Source organism: Triticum aestivum, chromosome 7B (genome assembly GCF_018294505.1).
Source record: "Triticum aestivum cultivar Chinese Spring chromosome 7B, IWGSC CS RefSeq v2.1, whole genome shotgun sequence".
Taxonomy (NCBI): domain Eukaryota; kingdom Viridiplantae; phylum Streptophyta; class Magnoliopsida; order Poales; family Poaceae; genus Triticum; species Triticum aestivum.
This window is the reverse complement of record NC_057813.1, coordinates 489,294,712-489,314,249: the sequence shown is the minus strand read 5'-3', so window position 1 is coordinate 489,314,249 and position 19,538 is coordinate 489,294,712.

The following is a 19,538-nucleotide window of genomic DNA, read 5'->3' as shown; positions in this document are numbered from 1 at the left end:
GACCATCTATCACAAAGCCATCAGGCTGTTGCATGTAGATTTCCTCCTTTAGCTCTCCATTTAGAAAAGCCGTCTTAACATCCATCTGATGGACGAGAAGACCATGTGAGGCCGCCAACGAGAGTAATACTCGAATGGTGGTCAGTCTAGCCACAGGTGAATAAGTATCAAAGAAATCTTCCTCTTCTTGCTGGTCATAGCCCTTGGCCACAAGCCTAGCCTTGTACTTTTCAATCGTACCATCGGGCCTAAGCTTCTTTTTGAACACCCACTTACATCCCAGTGGTTTGCAACCATAGGGACGGTCAGTGATCTCCCATGTCCCGTTAGCCATGATGGAATCCATCTCGCTACGGACCGCATCCTTCCAGTAGTCAGCTTCTGGAGAGGCATACGCTTCTGAAATAGAAGTGGGAGTATCATCCACGAGGTACACGAAGAAATCATCACCAAAGGTCTTTGCAGTCCTTTGTCTCTTGCCCCTACCAAGGGTTTCCTCGTCATCCTCCTCGGGATTTTCATCATGTGTTTGTTCATAATATTCCATAGGGATGGCAGGTTCAGGAGTCTCCTCAGATTCCTGTCTAGAAGTGCTTTGCATATCTCTCATAGGAAAAATATCCTCAAAGAATGTAGCATCCTTAGACTCCATAATTGTACCGATCTTCTGGTCAGGTACCTCAGATTTCACTACTAGAAATCTATAGCCAACGCTGTTCTTAGCGTAGCCCAAATTAATGCAGTCCACGGTCTTATGTCCAAGCTTACGCTTTTTGGGGATCGGCACGTTGACTTTCGCCAAACAGCCCCAAGTGCGCAAGTACGAGAGTGTCGTCCTTCTCTTTGCCCATTTCTCATAGGGAGTGATCTCACTATCCTTTGTCGGAACTTTATTCAGGACATGACATGCCGTCAATATAGCCTCCCCCCACCATGCCTTGGATAAACCCGATGTATCTAACATGGCGTTAACCAAATCAGTTAGAGTACGGTTTTTCCGCTCGGCAACCCCGTTTGACTGGGGTGAATAGGGAGGCGTCCTCTCATGAATAATGCCGTGTTCCGCACAGAAGGAATCAAACTCACTCGAGAAGTACTCTCCACCACGATCTGACCGGACTCGTTTAATTTTCTTTTCAAGTTGATTTTCAACTTCTGCCTTATAGATTTTAAAGTAGTGTAGAGCCTCATCTTTAGTATTTAACAGATACACATAGCAATATCTAGTGGAATCATCTATCAATGTCATGAAGTATCTCTTTCCACCTTTAGTCAACACACCATTCATCTCACAAAGATCAGAATGTATGAGTTCTAATGGTGCCAGGTGTCTCTCCTCCGCGGCCTTATGAGGCTTGCGAGGTTGCTTAGCTTGCACACATGAAAGGCACTTAGAACCTTTGGCTAAAGTGAAACTCGGGATTAAATCCAACTTGGCTAGCCGCGTCATAACACCAAAACTAATGTGACAAAGACGTGAATGCCAAACTTCAGATTCATTAACATTCGAATGAATATGGTTCACGACTTTATTACAAAAATCTGCGAGGGAAAGGCGGAACATCCCTCCGCTCTCATAACCTTTTCCAACAAAGAGTCCATATTTTGTAACAACTAATTTATTAGACTCGAAAACCAACTTAAACCCTTCTCTACATAGAAGGGAGCCACTAACGAGGTTCTTCTTGATGGCGGGGACATGCTGCACGTTCTTCAGCTGCACGATCCTTCCCGAAGTAAACTTCAGATCGACCGTGCCAACACCATGAACAGAAGCACTCGCGCCATTCCCCATCAATACGGACCCGTGACCTGTGACCTGGTAAGAAGTGAACAATGAAATGTCAGCACACACATGAACACCTGCACCTGTGTCCACCCACCAATCGTTGGGTTGAAACACTGAAAAAACAGTAAATAAATTACCGTACCCAGATGCACCATTCTCATTGTTGCCCACAATCATGTTGACAGACTTGGAGTCCTGTCCTGACTTCTTGTACTTGTTTGGGCACTTGTTGGCCCAATGTTCAACCGAACCACAAGTAAAGCAGCCCTCGTCCTTCTTGTTCTTCTTGAAGGTCTTCTTACCCTTCTTCTTAAAGTCGGTATTGTGTTGGACACCGTTCTTTCCCTTGGGCTTGTGGGAGTTGAAGTTCTTCTGGTTCACCATGTTGGCAACAGAAGTCCCTTCGGCCCCTTTTCCGTGCGAGTCTTTTGCCCTCGAATTCTGCTCAACACTCAGATGGCCAATGACATCCTCCACAGAGAATTCACGCCTCTGATGTTTCAGAGTGGTGGCAAAGTTCCTCCAGGAATTAGGGAGCTTAGCGATTATGCAGCCCGCGACAAACTTGCCCGGTAACTCGCACTTGAGAAGCTCAAGTTCCTTAACAATGCATATTATCTCATGAGCCTGCTCCAATACAGGACGGTTTTCAACCATCTTGTAATCGTGGAACTGCTCTATAATATACATCTCGCTCCCTGCATCGGCGGCCCCGAATTTAGATTCGAGCGCCTCCCACAAGTCCTTGGCGACATGCACATGTAAATATGCGTCGACCAGTTTATCTCCGATCACGCTAAGAACTGCTCCGAGAAACACAACGGTAGCCTCCTTGAACGCCTTCTCCTGTTCAGGAGCAATCGTTCCCGTGGAGACACCGGTGACCCAGAACACGTTCATAGCCGTGAGCCATAACGTGGTCTTAGTCTGCCAACGCTTGAAGTATGTACCGGTAAACTTATCCGGTTTCAGTGCAGCGGCAAAGCCACTTGCCGAGAAATTCCTACACATAATAGGTTTTTGGATTGTTGAGTAAATAGGCAATTTCTCGATTAAATTAATCCATGAGTAAATCACTAGCATGGCATTGACTAAGTTGATGACGTACTGACTCTGATCTAAACATGCACGTACTAAGCAAACAGTAGACAAATCTACACATACTGCTAGTACTGCTAATATGAAAATAATCAGGAGCGGGATAAACGAGTTATACCCTCCAGTAGGCCACGCAGAGGCCGCGGCTTTGGTGGCAGCAGCGGCGTCCTCGGCGACCTTCTTGTCGGCTTCAGCTTTCTCGGCGGCGGCACGGTCGGCGTCGGTGGACATGGTGATGACGAAGGCGACGCGGACGTAGAGGAAGTAGACGATCGGAAGCGAGCAGTCGCGTAATCGCTGCCCAAAAACCTATTCGCCCCTCACCCCGTACAGGAACCAGAAGGGCGTGGTTTCGGAGACCTGCTCTCCCGTCGACCGTGTACGTGGCGGACGGGATGGAGTCACCGGCGGCAGCAGCAGCAAAGGAACGACGGTGGGCGTGCGCGTGAGCAGATGTGATCTGTTCGTGGCGGCTAGGGTTAGGAGACACCGCATACTTATAGGCGCAGCCGCGTGGAGAGACGTGGGCTCGACCCACGTCCGAGCCGTGACAGCCCACGATCCGACGTCTCAGATCGTGGCCCAGCTGTCAGAAAACTCTCCGTTAGTGACTGGCAAAAATAAGCGCGTAGGTGTGAGCTCGGCTCGGCTCAATCCCGCAACCCGCGGCGCGTCGTGACGAGGCGGGCGGCGGAGGAGGAGTGCGCGAGGGCCTCTTCTCTTCTCAAGCTCCAATAGCATGTAGAAGAGAAACCCTTATAAACCACTCCAACTCTCCTTCCACTTCCGGGGTGGGACTAAACTTCCCACCACACCTAGTGCCATATAACCCACATGGGCCCTTAGAGATTTTTCAGAAATTGCAATATGGGCCTAGAGCCCATCTGAGATTTCAGCAGGCGGGAGGAGGAAAAAGGCATCCAGAAATTGTGAATAATCTTCTTGGAGGGAAATGGATGGATGGATGGATGGAAGAAGAGGGCACACGAATATATCGGTACATACGGCCTAGATACGGATACAGTTGGTATACGTACAGTCGTATAGAGACTAGTAGGTGCAAGTAGTATTTATTGAGAGCTAATTAAAAAGTGTTGGCCGGCGCGGTCGCCGGAACAGTAGCTCAGGTCCGGCCGCCGGCCGTCCTGCCGCTACACCAATTCATTGTCGATGACATATATTTCGAGCCGTAGGTGGATGGATCTGCTCTCAGGCCTGCGCACGCAAGTGCTTTCTGAAGTAAACTGAAGCTCTCTTGAGGGAATTATTTCTGAATAATCCATTACTTCTGAATATGTTCTTCAAAAGTTATATGGCAAATCCCCGGTGGTGTTTCTAAAATGACTGCCTGATGCCAGAATTGTTCACTTCTCTGTGAGCACTCGTCTAATTAGAGAAAACAATTATGTATAGTAATCATCCAACTGACATTCATCATTGCTTGTAAAGTTTAGAGTGTGCTTGTATACGGTTTAGTCCCATGACTAAAAGTAGTGGGATTAAAACTTGCTAGCCTCACCCATGCTTGGATCCAAATACTAAAGAGACTAAAATCAAATTATTGAGCATTTATTATCCTCCAATCCAGAACTCGTCTGTGTTAAAGGAGAGGAGTTAAATGAGGAGAGAGAGGACTAATCCACATTTTAGTATGGGTATCCATGACTAAATTTGACTAAGTTTTAGCCCCTATTTAGTCAGGGGAGCTTGAAACTTTAGCCTCTTAAAGAGACTATTTGCAGTCAGACTAAAATAAGTCCCTTGGATCCAAACACCCTCTTAGTTACCAAGAGAAATGATTTGCCATCCATCTGGATTAGTAAGGCATGCACGGTTTTTCAGGTCCTCAATTTGAATAAAGAACATGTGCAATATAATACCAAAATTATAAAAAATGCAGCCCAGTACATGTAGTTCCTGCTTCCGACCACTTTGGGTCTATAGTAAACTCAAACACATGACCTCATGGTTACAAGGCGACAATTTTACCACTGCGCCAAAGGCTCCCCTTCATAATACCAGAAATAAATTGTTACAAAATTTTTGTGAATAACACATGCTTCGCTAGATAACCTGGGCGCTGGTTAGTTTTCGTGTTCAGTTGCAGCAGGCCCAGTTTTGTCTGAAGGATTTTGAAAGATAGAATTTTTTATTTGAACTGACAGAATTTTTTTACCTGAACTGAAAGGTGTTTTATTTTCTCCTCCGACCCCCTACTCTAAGTTTGAACTGACAGAAATTGTTTGATCATCTCTCTGCTGACTGCTGAGTGAGTGAAACACGTGGAGTCCAATTTTTTTTTTACTGAAATAACTTGGCAAGTTCACAGCAGAGAGCAGAAACACGTGGAGTCCAAAACATGATATTTCCAGAAGCGTGAAGCAGGGAGTTCCAAATGTTCATTTCTGTGGAAAACAAATCCAGGAGAATTTATAGTGTGTTCGCTGCAGCTGCTATTGCCTGCTTCCACAACATGTTTGCATTGGAAAATTTATGCATTGTCTAGAGAGGCATTGGAAAATTTGTACATTGTCCATAGGGGACTTGGGCGTGCATCCAGACCTCCATATACTCATTCATTTAGGCAATCCTTACAGTGTCGCACTATGCTCGTATACTTTCCCGCGGAACAATGAAATGCACAAACAAAAACATCGAATTGTGTCGGTGCGACTTTTCTACCGTGAGGAAATTGAGTGCCCCAATGAATTTGAGAGTTCAATTTTTCGACCGTTGTTGAGCTAGAACCAGTTGTCGAGTGGAACCTTATCCTAACAACGGTCATGTCCGCCAGGGCATTTATGTCTTATCATGTCAGGTTGTCCCTGATTATAAATACCCCCTCCCCCAACGAGAGCCAAAGTGATTGAGCATCACTTAAGAAATTGATATGTGTGATCTGACACATGTTACCTTTGAAGACACGGTTAGGCGTCAAGTTTTGCGCACCCAAAAGTAAATTCTGACATGCCGGTGAATAAGTCTATGAAGGTTTTGGAAGTCTACCTTGAAGACTTATCATGAGTGATTGAGCGAGGTCTACAATGACCTTAGCTCAAGGAGAATATGTAGAAGATGCTCGATTGAATCTCAAGTCGCTCCAACATATTGTTGATGCATGAACTGAAACCGGTATTACCAAATCATCGTGTCATCACCAAGCTAATTTGGTTCCAAAATTCCTCAACCCTTTACTTTCAGTACTTCAGCTGTTGAAGAATTTGTGATATGCACTATGAAGAATTTGAACTAAAGTCTTTCATCATGATGCCTTCATTTCTTCAGTTCATCTCGTTTATGTCTGAATGTTTGTATGACTGCATGTTCATCAACTGCTTCTATCTTGTATGCATGTTTTACTACTTTGTGATGATTTATCTTCTCTTCATTTCTACTTCGTCACTCTGATTCTCGTCCAATTCATGAATTTCTAAAAAACCCGCGGGGAGAGGGGGGGGGGTCTGCGCTTTCATTTGTTCATGCAAAATGTGCAATGTATACTTTGCTTTGTTTATCAGCATGTTTACCATTTTTAAAAGGAAAATGGCTATGTTAGAAGAAAAATGGACGTGCTTAGCGGGGAATCTAGCTCATGTAAAAAAAGTATGTTACAATATCTTTTTGGGACTTAGCATGGTTGTTCGCTCAATACTTATAAATATATTTTTAGTTCAGTTAACCGTTCGGTTTTTGGTATATATTTAAAAAAAATCAGAAAGCTAATGAAATTTCATACCACACACAAAACTAGAAATCATAAAAACCGTAAAAATGGTTCGGTCTAGTTTATTTTGGCATGGTTTTTTGGTTTGATTCTAAAATGCAGAGTGATTTCTAGATGTTTTCTAAAACCGGAAAACCCCATAGCAAGCTTAGAATTATTGAGCTAGGCTATAGTTAATCTCTCAGTGCGAAATCACAACTATTTTAACGCACAATGCGTCAAATAGGAATTGCATCACTTTTTTTTAGTAGAAGGAATTGCACATGTTCTTCAAAAGTTGTGATTAATGAGCATATATTTCGAGCCGTAGGTGGATGGATCTGCTCTCAGGCCTGCGCACGCAAGTGCTTTCTGAAGTAAACTGAAGCTCTCTTGAGGGAATTATTTCTGAATAATCCATTACTTCTGAATATGTTCTTCAAAAGTTATATGGCAAATCCCCGGTGGTGTTTCTAAAATGACTGCCTGATGCCAGAATTGTTCACTTCTCTGTGAGCACTCGTCTAATTAGAGAAAACAATTATGTATAGTAATCATCCAACTGACATTCATCATTGCTTGTAAAGTTTAGAGTGTGCTTGTATACGGTTTAGTCTCATGACTAAAAGTAGTGGGATTAAAACTTGCTAGCCTCACCCATGCTTGGATCCAAATACTAAAGAGACTAAAATCAAATTATTGAGCATTTATTATCCTCCAATCCAGAACTCGTCTGTGTTAAAGGAGAGGAGTTAAATGAGGAGAGAGAGGACTAATCCACATTTTAGTATGGGTATCCATGACTAAATTTGACTAAGTTTTAGCCCCTATTTAGTCAGGGGAGCTTGAAACTTTAGCCTCTTAAAGAGACTATTTGCAGTCAGACTAAAATAAGTCCCTTGGATCCAAACACCCTCTTAGTTACCAAGAGAAATGATTTGCCATCCATCTGGATTAGTAAGGCATGCACGGTTTTTCAGGTCCTCAATTTGAATAAAGAACATGTGCAATATAATACCAAAATTATAAAAAATGCAGCCCAGTACATGTAGTTCCTGCTTCCGACCACTTTGGGTCTATAGTAAACTCAAACACATGACCTCATGGTTACAAGGCGACAATTTTACCACTGCGCCAAAGGCTCCCCTTCATAATACCAGAAATAAATTGTTACAAAATTTTTGTGAATAACACATGCTTCGCTAGATAACCTGGGCGCTGGTTAGTTTTCGTGTTCAGTTGCAGCAGGCCCAGTTTTGTCTGAAGGATTTTGAAAGATAGAATTTTTTATTTGAACTGACAGAATTTTTTTACCTGAACTGAAAGGTGTTTTATTTTCTCCTCCGACCCCCTACTCTAAGTTTGAACTGACAGAAATTGTTTGATCATCTCTCTGCTGACTGCTGAGTGAGTGAAACACGTGGAGTCCAAATTTTTTTTACTGAAATAACTTGGCAAGTTCACAGCAGAGAGCAGAAACACGTGGAGTCCAAAACATGATATTTCCAGAAGCGTGAAGCAGGGAGTTCCAAATGTTCATTTCTGTGGAAAACAAATCCAGGAGAATTTATAGTGTGTTCGCTGCAGCTGCTATTGCCTGCTTCCACAACATGTTTGCATTGGAAAATTTATGCATTGTCTAGAGAGGCATTGGAAAATTTGTACATTGTCCATAGGGGACTTGGGCGTGCATCCAGACCTCCATATACTCATTCATTTAGGCAATCCTTACAGTGTCGCACTATGCTCGTATACTTTCCCGCGGAACAATGAAATGCACAAACAAAAACATCGAATTGTGCCGGTGCGACTTTTCTACCGTGAGAAAATTGAGTGCCCCAATGAATTTGAGAGTTCAATTTTTCGACCGTTGTTGAGCTAGAACCAGTTGTCGAGTGGAACCTTATCCTAACAACGGTCATGTCCGCCAGGGCATTTATGTCTTATCATGTCAGGTTGTCCCTGATTATAAATACCCCCTCCCCCAACGAGAGCCAAAGTGATTGAGCATCACTTAAGAAATTGATATGTGTGATCTGACACATGTTACCTTTGAAGACACGGTTAGGCGTCAAGTTTTGCGCACCCAAAAGTAAATTCTGACATGCCGGTGAATAAGTCTATGAAGGTTTTGAAAGTCTACCTTGAAGACTTATCATGAGTGATTGAGCGAGGTCTACAATGACCTTAGCTCAAGGAGAATATGTAGAAGATGCTCGATTGAATCTCAAGTCGCTCCAACATATTGTTGATGCATGAACTGAAACCGGTATTACCAAATCATCGTGTCATCACCAAGCTAATTTGGTTCCAAAATTCCTCAACCCTTTACTTTCAGTACTTCAGCTGTTGAAGAATTTGTGATATGCACTATGAAGAATTTGAACTAAAGTCTTTCATCATGATGCCTTCATTTCTTCAGTTCATCTCGTTTATGTCTGAATGTTTGTATGACTGCATGTTCATCAACTGCTTCTATCTTGTATGCATGTTTTACTACTTTGTGATGATTTATCTTCTCTTCATTTCTACTTCGTCACTCTGATTCTCGTCCAATTCATGAATTTCTAAAAAACCCGCGGGGAGGGGGGGGGGTCTGCGCTTTCATTTGTTCATGCAAAATGTGCAATGTATACTTTGCTTTGTTTATCAGCATGTTTACCATTTTTAAAAGGAAAATGGCTATGTTAGAAGAAAAATGGACGTGCTTAGCGGGGAATCTAGCTCATGTAAAAAAAGTATGTTACAATATCTTTTTGGGACTTAGCATGGTTGTTCGCTCAATACTTATAAATATATTTTTAGTTCAGTTAACCGTTCGGTTTTTGGTATATATTTAAAAAAAATCAGAAAGCTAATGAAATTTCATACCACACACAAAACTAGAAATCATAAAAACCGTAAAAATGGTTCGGTCTAGTTTATTTTGGCATGGTTTTTTGGTTTGATTCTAAAATGCAGAGTGATTTCTAGATGTTTTCTAAAACCGGAAAACCCCATAGCAAGCTTAGAATTATTGAGCTAGGCTATAGTTAATCTCTCAGTGCGAAATCACAACTATTTTAACGCACAATGCGTCAAATAGGAATTGCATCACTTTTTTTTAGTAGAAGGAATTGCACATGTTCTTCAAAAGTTGTGATTAATGAGCATATATTTCGAGCCGTAGGTGGATGGATCTGCTCTCAGGCCTGCGCACGCAAGTGCTTTCTGAAGTAAACTGAAGCTCTCTTGAGGGAATTATTTCTGAATAATCCATTACTTCTGAATATGTTCTTCAAAAGTTATATGGCAAATCCCCGGTGGTGTTTCTAAAATGACTGCCTGATGCCAGAATTGTTCACTTCTCTGTGAGCACTCGTCTAATTAGAGAAAACAATTATGTATAGTAATCATCCAACTGACATTCATCATTGCTTGTAAAGTTTAGAGTGTGCTTGTATACGGTTTAGTCTCATGACTAAAAGTAGTGGGATTAAAACTTGCTAGCCTCACCCATGCTTGGATCCAAATACTAAAGAGACTAAAATCAAATTATTGAGCATTTATTATCCTCCAATCCAGAACTCGTCTGTGTTAAAGGAGAGGAGTTAAATGAGGAGAGAGAGGACTAATCCACATTTTAGTATGGGTATCCATGACTAAATTTGACTAAGTTTTAGCCCCTATTTAGTCAGGGGAGCTTGAAACTTTAGCCTCTTAAAGAGACTATTTGCAGTCAGACTAAAATAAGTCCCTTGGATCCAAACACCCTCTTAGTTACCAAGAGAAATGATTTGCCATCCATCTGGATTAGTAAGGCATGCACGGTTTTTCAGGTCCTCAATTTGAATAAAGAACATGTGCAATATAATACCAAAATTATAAAAAATGCAGCCCAGTACATGTAGTTCCTGCTTCCGACCACTTTGGGTCTATAGTAAACTCAAACACATGACCTCATGGTTACAAGGCGACAATTTTACCACTGCGCCAAAGGCTCCCCTTCATAATACCGGAAATAAATTGTTACAAAATTTTTGTGAATAACACATGCTTCGCTAGATAACCTGGGCGCTGGTTAGTTTTCGTGTTCAGTTGCAGCAGGCCCAGTTTTGTCTGAAGGATTTTGAAAGATAGAATTTTTTATTTGAACTGACAGAATTTTTTTACCTGAACTGAAAGGTGTTTTATTTTCTCCTCCGACCCCCTACTCTAAGTTTGAACTGACAGAAATTGTTTGATCATCTCTCTGCTGACTGCTGAGTGAGTGAAACACGTGGAGTCCAATTTTTTTTTACTGAAATAACTTGGCAAGTTCACAGCAGAGAGCAGAAACACGTGGAGTCCAAAACATGATATTTCCAGAAGCGTGAAGCAGGGAGTTCCAAATGTTCATTTCTGTGGAAAACAAATCCAGGAGAATTTATAGTGTGTTCGCTGCAGCTGCTATTGCCTGCTTCCACAACATGTTTGCATTGGAAAATTTATGCATTGTCTAGAGAGGCATTGGAAAATTTGTACATTGTCCATAGGGGACTTGGGCGTGCATCCAGACCTCCATATACTCATTCATTTAGGCAATCCTTACAGTGTCGCACTATGCTCGTATACTTTCCCGCGGAACAATGAAATGCACAAACAAAAACATCGAATTGTGTCGGTGCGACTTTTCTACCGTGAGGAAATTGAGTGCCCCAATGAATTTGAGAGTTCAATTTTTCGACCGTTGTTGAGCTAGAACCAGTTGTCGAGTGGAACCTTATCCTAACAACGGTCATGTCCGCCAGGGCATTTATGTCTTATCATGTCAGGTTGTCCCTGATTATAAATACCCCCTCCCCCAACGAGAGCCAAAGTGATTGAGCATCACTTAAGAAATTGATATGTGTGATCTGACACATGTTACCTTTGAAGACACGGTTAGGCGTCAAGTTTTGCGCACCCAAAAGTAAATTCTGACATGCCGGTGAATAAGTCTATGAAGGTTTTGGAAGTCTACCTTGAAGACTTATCATGAGTGATTGAGCGAGGTCTACAATGACCTTAGCTCAAGGAGAATATGTAGAAGATGCTCGATTGAATCTCAAGTCGCTCCAACATATTGTTGATGCATGAACTGAAACCGGTATTACCAAATCATCGTGTCATCACCAAGCTAATTTGGTTCCAAAATTCCTCAACCCTTTACTTTCAGTACTTCAGCTGTTGAAGAATTTGTGATATGCACTATGAAGAATTTGAACTAAAGTCTTTCATCATGATGCCTTCATTTCTTCAGTTCATCTCGTTTATGTCTGAATGTTTGTATGACTGCATGTTCATCAACTGCTTCTATCTTGTATGCATGTTTTACTACTTTGTGATGATTTATCTTCTCTTCATTTCTACTTCGTCACTCTGATTCTCGTCCAATTCATGAATTTCTAAAAAACCCGCGGGGAGAGGGGGGGGGGGTCTGCGCTTTCATTTGTTCATGCAAAATGTGCAATGTATACTTTGCTTTGTTTATCAGCATGTTTACCATTTTTAAAAGGAAAATGGCTATGTTAGAAGAAAAATGGACGTGCTTAGCGGGGAATCTAGCTCATGTAAAAAAAGTATGTTACAATATCTTTTTGGGACTTAGCATGGTTGTTCGCTCAATACTTATAAATATATTTTTAGTTCAGTTAACCGTTCGGTTTTTGGTATATATTTAAAAAAAATCAGAAAGCTAATGAAATTTCATACCACACACAAAACTAGAAATCATAAAAACCGTAAAAATGGTTCGGTCTAGTTTATTTTGGCATGGTTTTTTGGTTTGATTCTAAAATGCAGAGTGATTTCTAGATGTTTTCTAAAACCGGAAAACCCCATAGCAAGCTTAGAATTATTGAGCTAGGCTATAGTTAATCTCTCAGTGCGAAATCACAACTATTTTAACGCACAATGCGTCAAATAGGAATTGCATCACTTTTTTTTAGTAGAAGGAATTGCACATGTTCTTCAAAAGTTGTGATTAATGAGCATATATTTCGAGCCGTAGGTGGATGGATCTGCTCTCAGGCCTGCGCACGCAAGTGCTTTCTGAAGTAAACTGAAGCTCTCTTGAGGGAATTATTTCTGAATAATCCATTACTTCTGAATATGTTCTTCAAAAGTTATATGGCAAATCCCCGGTGGTGTTTCTAAAATGACTGCCTGATGCCAGAATTGTTCACTTCTCTGTGAGCACTCGTCTAATTAGAGAAAACAATTATGTATAGTAATCATCCAACTGACATTCATCATTGCTTGTAAAGTTTAGAGTGTGCTTGTATACGGTTTAGTCTCATGACTAAAAGTAGTGGGATTAAAACTTGCTAGCCTCACCCATGCTTGGATCCAAATACTAAAGAGACTAAAATCAAATTATTGAGCATTTATTATCCTCCAATCCAGAACTCGTCTGTGTTAAAGGAGAGGAGTTAAATGAGGAGAGAGAGGACTAATCCACATTTTAGTATGGGTATCCATGACTAAATTTGACTAAGTTTTAGCCCCTATTTAGTCAGGGGAGCTTGAAACTTTAGCCTCTTAAAGAGACTATTTGCAGTCAGACTAAAATAAGTCCCTTGGATCCAAACACCCTCTTAGTTACCAAGAGAAATGATTTGCCATCCATCTGGATTAGTAAGGCATGCACGGTTTTTCAGGTCCTCAATTTGAATAAAGAACATGTGCAATATAATACCAAAATTATAAAAAATGCAGCCCAGTACATGTAGTTCCTGCTTCCGACCACTTTGGGTCTATAGTAAACTCAAACACATGACCTCATGGTTACAAGGCGACAATTTTACCACTGCGCCAAAGGCTCCCCTTCATAATACCAGAAATAAATTGTTACAAAATTTTTGTGAATAACACATGCTTCGCTAGATAACCTGGGCGCTGGTTAGTTTTCGTGTTCAGTTGCAGCAGGCCCAGTTTTGTCTGAAGGATTTTGAAAGATAGAATTTTTTATTTGAACTGACAGAATTTTTTTACCTGAACTGAAAGGTGTTTTATTTTCTCCTCCGACCCCCTACTCTAAGTTTGAACTGACAGAAATTGTTTGATCATCTCTCTGCTGACTGCTGAGTGAGTGAAACACATGGAGTCCAAATTTTTTTTACTGAAATAACTTGGCAAGTTCACAGCAGAGAGCAGAAACACGTGGAGTCCAAAACATGATATTTCCAGAAGCGTGAAGCAGGGAGTTCCAAATGTTCATTTCTGTGGAAAACAAATCCAGGAGAATTTATAGTGTGTTCGCTGCAGCTGCTATTGCCTGCTTCCACAACATGTTTGCATTGGAAAATTTATGCATTGTCTAGAGAGGCATTGGAAAATTTGTACATTGTCCATAGGGGACTTGGGCGTGCATCCAGACCTCCATATACTCATTCATTTAGGCAATCCTTACAGTGTCGCACTATGCTCGTATACTTTCCCGCGGAACAATGAAATGCACAAACAAAAACATCGAATTGTGCCGGTGCGACTTTTCTACCGTGAGAAAATTGAGTGCCCCAATGAATTTGAGAGTTCAATTTTTCGACCGTTGTTGAGCTAGAACCAGTTGTCGAGTGGAACCTTATCCTAACAACGGTCATGTCCGCCAGGGCATTTATGTCTTATCATGTCAGGTTGTCCCTGATTATAAATACCCCCTCCCCCAACGAGAGCCAAAGTGATTGAGCATCACTTAAGAAATTGATATGTGTGATCTGACACATGTTACCTTTGAAGACACGGTTAGGCGTCAAGTTTTGCGCACCCAAAAGTAAATTCTGACATGCCGGTGAATAAGTCTATGAAGGTTTTGAAAGTCTACCTTGAAGACTTATCATGAGTGATTGAGCGAGGTCTACAATGACCTTAGCTCAAGGAGAATATGTAGAAGATGCTCGATTGAATCTCAAGTCGCTCCAACATATTGTTGATGCATGAACTGAAACCGGTATTACCAAATCATCATGTCATCACCAAGCTAATTTGGTTCCAAAATTCCTCAACCCTTTACTTTCAGTACTTCAGCTGTTGAAGAATTTGTGATATGCACTATGAAGAATTTGAACTAAAGTCTTTCATCATGATGCCTTCATTTCTTCAGTTCATCTCGTTTATGTCTGAATGTTTGTATGACTGCATGTTCATCAACTGCTTCTATCTTGTATGCATGTTTTACTACTTTGTGATGATTTATCTTCTCTTCATTTCTACTTCGTCACTCTGATTCTCGTCCAATTCATGAATTTCTAAAAAACCCGCGGGGAGGGGGGGGGGTCTGCGCTTTCATTTGTTCATGCAAAATGTGCAATGTATACTTTGCTTTGTTTATCAGCATGTTTACCATTTTTAAAAGGAAAATGGCTATGTTAGAAGAAAAATGGACGTGCTTAGCGGGGAATCTAGCTCATGTAAAAAAAGTATGTTACAATATCTTTTTGGGACTTAGCATGGTTGTTCGCTCAATACTTATAAATATATTTTTAGTTCAGTTAACCGTTCGGTTTTTGGTATATATTTAGAAAAAATCAGAAAGCTAATGAAATTTCATACCACACACAAAACTAGAAATCATAAAAACCGTAAAAATGGTTCGGTCTAGTTTATTTTGGCATGGTTTTTTGGTTTGATTCTAAAATGCAGAGTGATTTCTAGATGTTTTCTAAAACCGGAAAACCCCATAGCAAGCTTAGAATTATTGAGCTAGGCTATAATTAATCTCTCAGTGCGAAATCACAACTATTTTAACGCACAATGCGTCAAATAGGAATTGCATCACTTTTTTTTAGTAGAAGGAATTGCACATGTTCTTCAAAAGTTGTGATTAATGAGCATATATTTCGAGCCGTAGGTGGATGGATCTGCTCTCAGGCCTGCGCACGCAAGTGCTTTCTGAAGTAAACTGAAGCTCTCTTGAGGGAATTATTTCTGAATAATCCATTACTTCTGAATATGTTCTTCAAAAGTTATATGGCAAATCCCCGGTGGTGTTTCTAAAATGACTGCCTGATGCCAGAATTGTTCACTTCTCTGTGAGCACTCGTCTAATTAGAGAAAACAATTATGTATAGTAATCATCCAACTGACATTCATCATTGCTTGTAAAGTTTAGAGTGTGCTTGTATACGGTTTAGTCTCATGACTAAAAGTAGTGGGATTAAAACTTGCTAGCCTCACCCATGCTTGGATCCAAATACTAAAGAGACTAAAATCAAATTATTGAGCATTTATTATCCTCCAATCCAGAACTCGTCTGTGTTAAAGGAGAGGAGTTAAATGAGGAGAGAGAGGACTAATCCACATTTTAGTATGGGTATCCATGACTAAATTTGACTAAGTTTTAGCCCCTATTTAGTCAGGGGAGCTTGAAACTTTAGCCTCTTAAAGAGACTATTTGCAGTCAGACTAAAATAAGTCCCTTGGATCCAAACACCCTCTTAGTTACCAAGAGAAATGATTTGCCATCCATCTGGATTAGTAAGGCATGCACGGTTTTTCAGGTCCTCAATTTGAATAAAGAACATGTGCAATATAATACCAAAATTATAAAAAATGCAGCCCAGTACATGTAGTTCCTGCTTCCGACCACTTTGGGTCTATAGTAAACTCAAACACATGACCTCATGGTTACAAGGCGACAATTTTACCACTGCGCCAAAGGCTCCCCTTCATAATACCAGAAATAAATTGTTACAAATTTTTTGTGAATAACACATGCTTCGCTAGATAACCTGGGCGCTGGTTAGTTTTCGTGTTCAGTTGCAGCAGGCCCAGTTTTGTCTGAAGGATTTTGAAAGATAGAATTTTTTATTTGAACTGACAGAATTTTTTTACCTGAACTGAAAGGTGTTTTATTTTCTCCTCCGACCCCCTACTCTAAGTTTGAACTGACAGAAATTGTTTGATCATCTCTCTGCTGACTGCTGAGTGAGTGAAACATGTGGAGTCCAATTTTTTTTTACTGAAATAACTTGGCAAGTTCACAGCAGAGAGCAGAAACACGTGGAGTCCAAAACATGATATTTCCAGAAGCGTGAAGCAGGGAGTTCCAAATGTTCATTTCTGTGGAAAACAAATCCAGGAGAATTTATAGTGTGTTCGCTGCAGCTGCTATTGCCTGCTTCCACAACATGTTTGCATTGGAAAATTTATGCATTGTCTAGAGAGGCATTGGAAAATTTGTACATTGTCCATAGGGGACTTGGGCGTGCATCCAGACCTCCATATACTCATTCATTTAGGCAATCCTTACAGTGTCGCACTATGCTCGTATACTTTCCCGCGGAACAATGAAATGCACAAACAAAAACATCGAATTGTGCCGGTGCGACTTTTCTACCGTGAGGAAATTGAGTGCCCCAATGAATTTGAGAGTTCAATTTTTCGACCGTTGTTGAGCTAGAACCAGTTGTCGAGTGGAACCTTATCCTAACAACGGTCATGTCCGCCAGGGCATTTATGTCTTATCATGTCAGGTTGTCCCTGATTATAAATACCCCCTCCCCCAACGAGAGCCAAAGTGATTGAGCATCACTTAAGAAATTGATATGTGTGATCTGACACATGTTACCTTTGAAGACACGGTTAGGCGTCAAGTTTTGCGCACCCAAAAGTAAATTCTGACATGCCGGTGAATAAGTCTATGAAGGTTTTGAAAGTCTACCTTGAAGACTTATCATGAGTGATTGAGCGAGGTCTACAATGACCTTAGCTCAAGGAGAATATGTAGAAGATGCTCGATTGAATCTCAAGTCGCTCCAACATATTGTTGATGCATGAACTGAAACCGGTATTACCAAATCATCGTGTCATCACCAAGCTAATTTGGTTCCAAAATTCCTCAACCCTTTACTTTCAGTACTTCAGCTGTTGAAGAATTTGTGATATGCACTATGAAGAATTTGAACTAAAGTCTTTCATCATGATGCCTTCATTTCTTCAGTTCATCTCGTTTATGTCTGAATGTTTGTATGACTGCATGTTCATCAACTGCTTCTATCTTGTATGCATGTTTTACTACTTTGTGATGATTTATCTTCTCTTCATTTCTACTTCGTCACTCTGATTCTCGTCCAATTCATGAATTTCTAAAAAACCCGCGGGGAGGGGGGGGGGGGTCTGCGCTTTCATTTGTTCATGCAAAATGTGCAATGTATACTTTGCTTTGTTTATCAGCATGTTTACCATTTTAAAAGGAAAATGGCTATGTTAGAAGAAAAATGGACGTGCTTAGCGGGGAATCTAGCTCATGTAAAAAAAGTATGTTACAATATCTTTTTGGGACTTAGCATGGTTGTTCGCTCAATACTTATAAATATATTTTTAGTTCAGTTAACCGTTCGGTTTTTGGTATATATTTAAAAAAAATCAGAAAGCTAATGAAATTTCATACCACACACAAAACTAGAAATCATAAAAACCGTAAAAATGGTTCGGTCTAGTTTATTTTGGCATGGTTTTTTGGTTTGATTCTAAAATGCAGAGTGATTTCTAGATGTTTTCTAAAACCGGAAAACCCCATAGCAAGCTTAGAATTATTGAGCTAGGCTATAATTAATCTCTCAGTGCGAAATCACAACTATTTTAACGCACAATGCGCCAAATAGGAATTGCATCACTTTTTTTTAGTAGAAGGAATTGCGTGGGGCTCCCTGCCTCAACACACACACACACACACATAGGGGCTCCCTTTTCTTTAGAACATAGGGGGGCTCCCCGGACGGAGCGAAATCACTAATTAAGGAGTACTCCTTGCGGAGATCACTCCAACTTCCCCAGGTTGCGACAAGTGGCGCACTGCATGTGCGCCACTTGTCGCAACCGGGGAGTTTTCCCCTTTTCGTAGATCTGTTTATTTAAAATGTTTTATCTCTTAAACCGTGCGTCCAAATCTTGAACCGCTTTCGCCATTGGATTCCTTGCATCGAGATGTTCAAAACTAGATCTCATGTTGATAGGTTTTGACGAACTTTTTTTTTCATGAAAAAACCGAATGAAAAAACCGAACCGGAAACACGGTTTTTTTTTCCTTTCCGAAAGAGGCACGCCCGTGCCTCTGACGAAAGCACAACCGTGCCTCTGGCGGATGCAAAACCGTGCCTCTCGCGAAAAAAAGCAGAAAACACGTTTTTTTCTTTTCCGAAAGAGGCACGCCCGTGCCTCTCGCGAAAGCACGACCGTGCCTCTGGCGGAAGCAAAACCGTGCCTCTCGGGAAAGAAAAAAAAACAGAAAACACGTTTTTTCCCTTTCCGAAAGAGGCACGCCCGTGCCTCTCGCGAAGCACAACGGTGCCTCTGGCGGAAGCAAAACCGTGCCTCTCGCGAAAGAAAAAAAACAGAAAAGGCATTTTTTCCCTTTCCGAAAGAGGCACGCCCATGCCTCTCGCGAAAGCACAACCGTGCCTCTGGCCGAAGCAAAACCGTGCCTCTCGCGAAAGAAGAAGAAAAACAGAAAACGTGTTTTTTTCCCTTTCCGAAAGAGGCACGCCCGTGCCTCTCGCGAAAGCACAACCGTGCCTCTCGCAAAAAAAAATGCATTTTTTGCGCAAAAAAATTTTTTTTTTCGAAAAAATTTTTTTAGTCAAAAAGCTAGGGAAGACCGGTAGAAAACCAAAACGTCTAAAAAAACAAAAAAAACTTTTAAAAAGCTGAAAACATGTGCGTAAAAAAAACAAAATCCGGAGGGAGCGCCCAGAGCGCGACACGTGGCGAATGGCTGTGAGCGCGCCAAGTGGCGATGATCGTTGCGAGACTCCCGAAGGAGCGCTCATTAATTTTTTTTTGAGACAATATCGCGAAGCTTTATTTAACCCGAGCTCAAGTTTACAGGTACGAAAGAAAGGTCTCCGGGGTGTCCTAACCAAACATGGCGGCCCACCGCCAACCGTAGAACATGCTTCGCTAAATTGTGAGCCTCGAAATTCAAGCTCCTAAACTCGTGAACAAAAATAC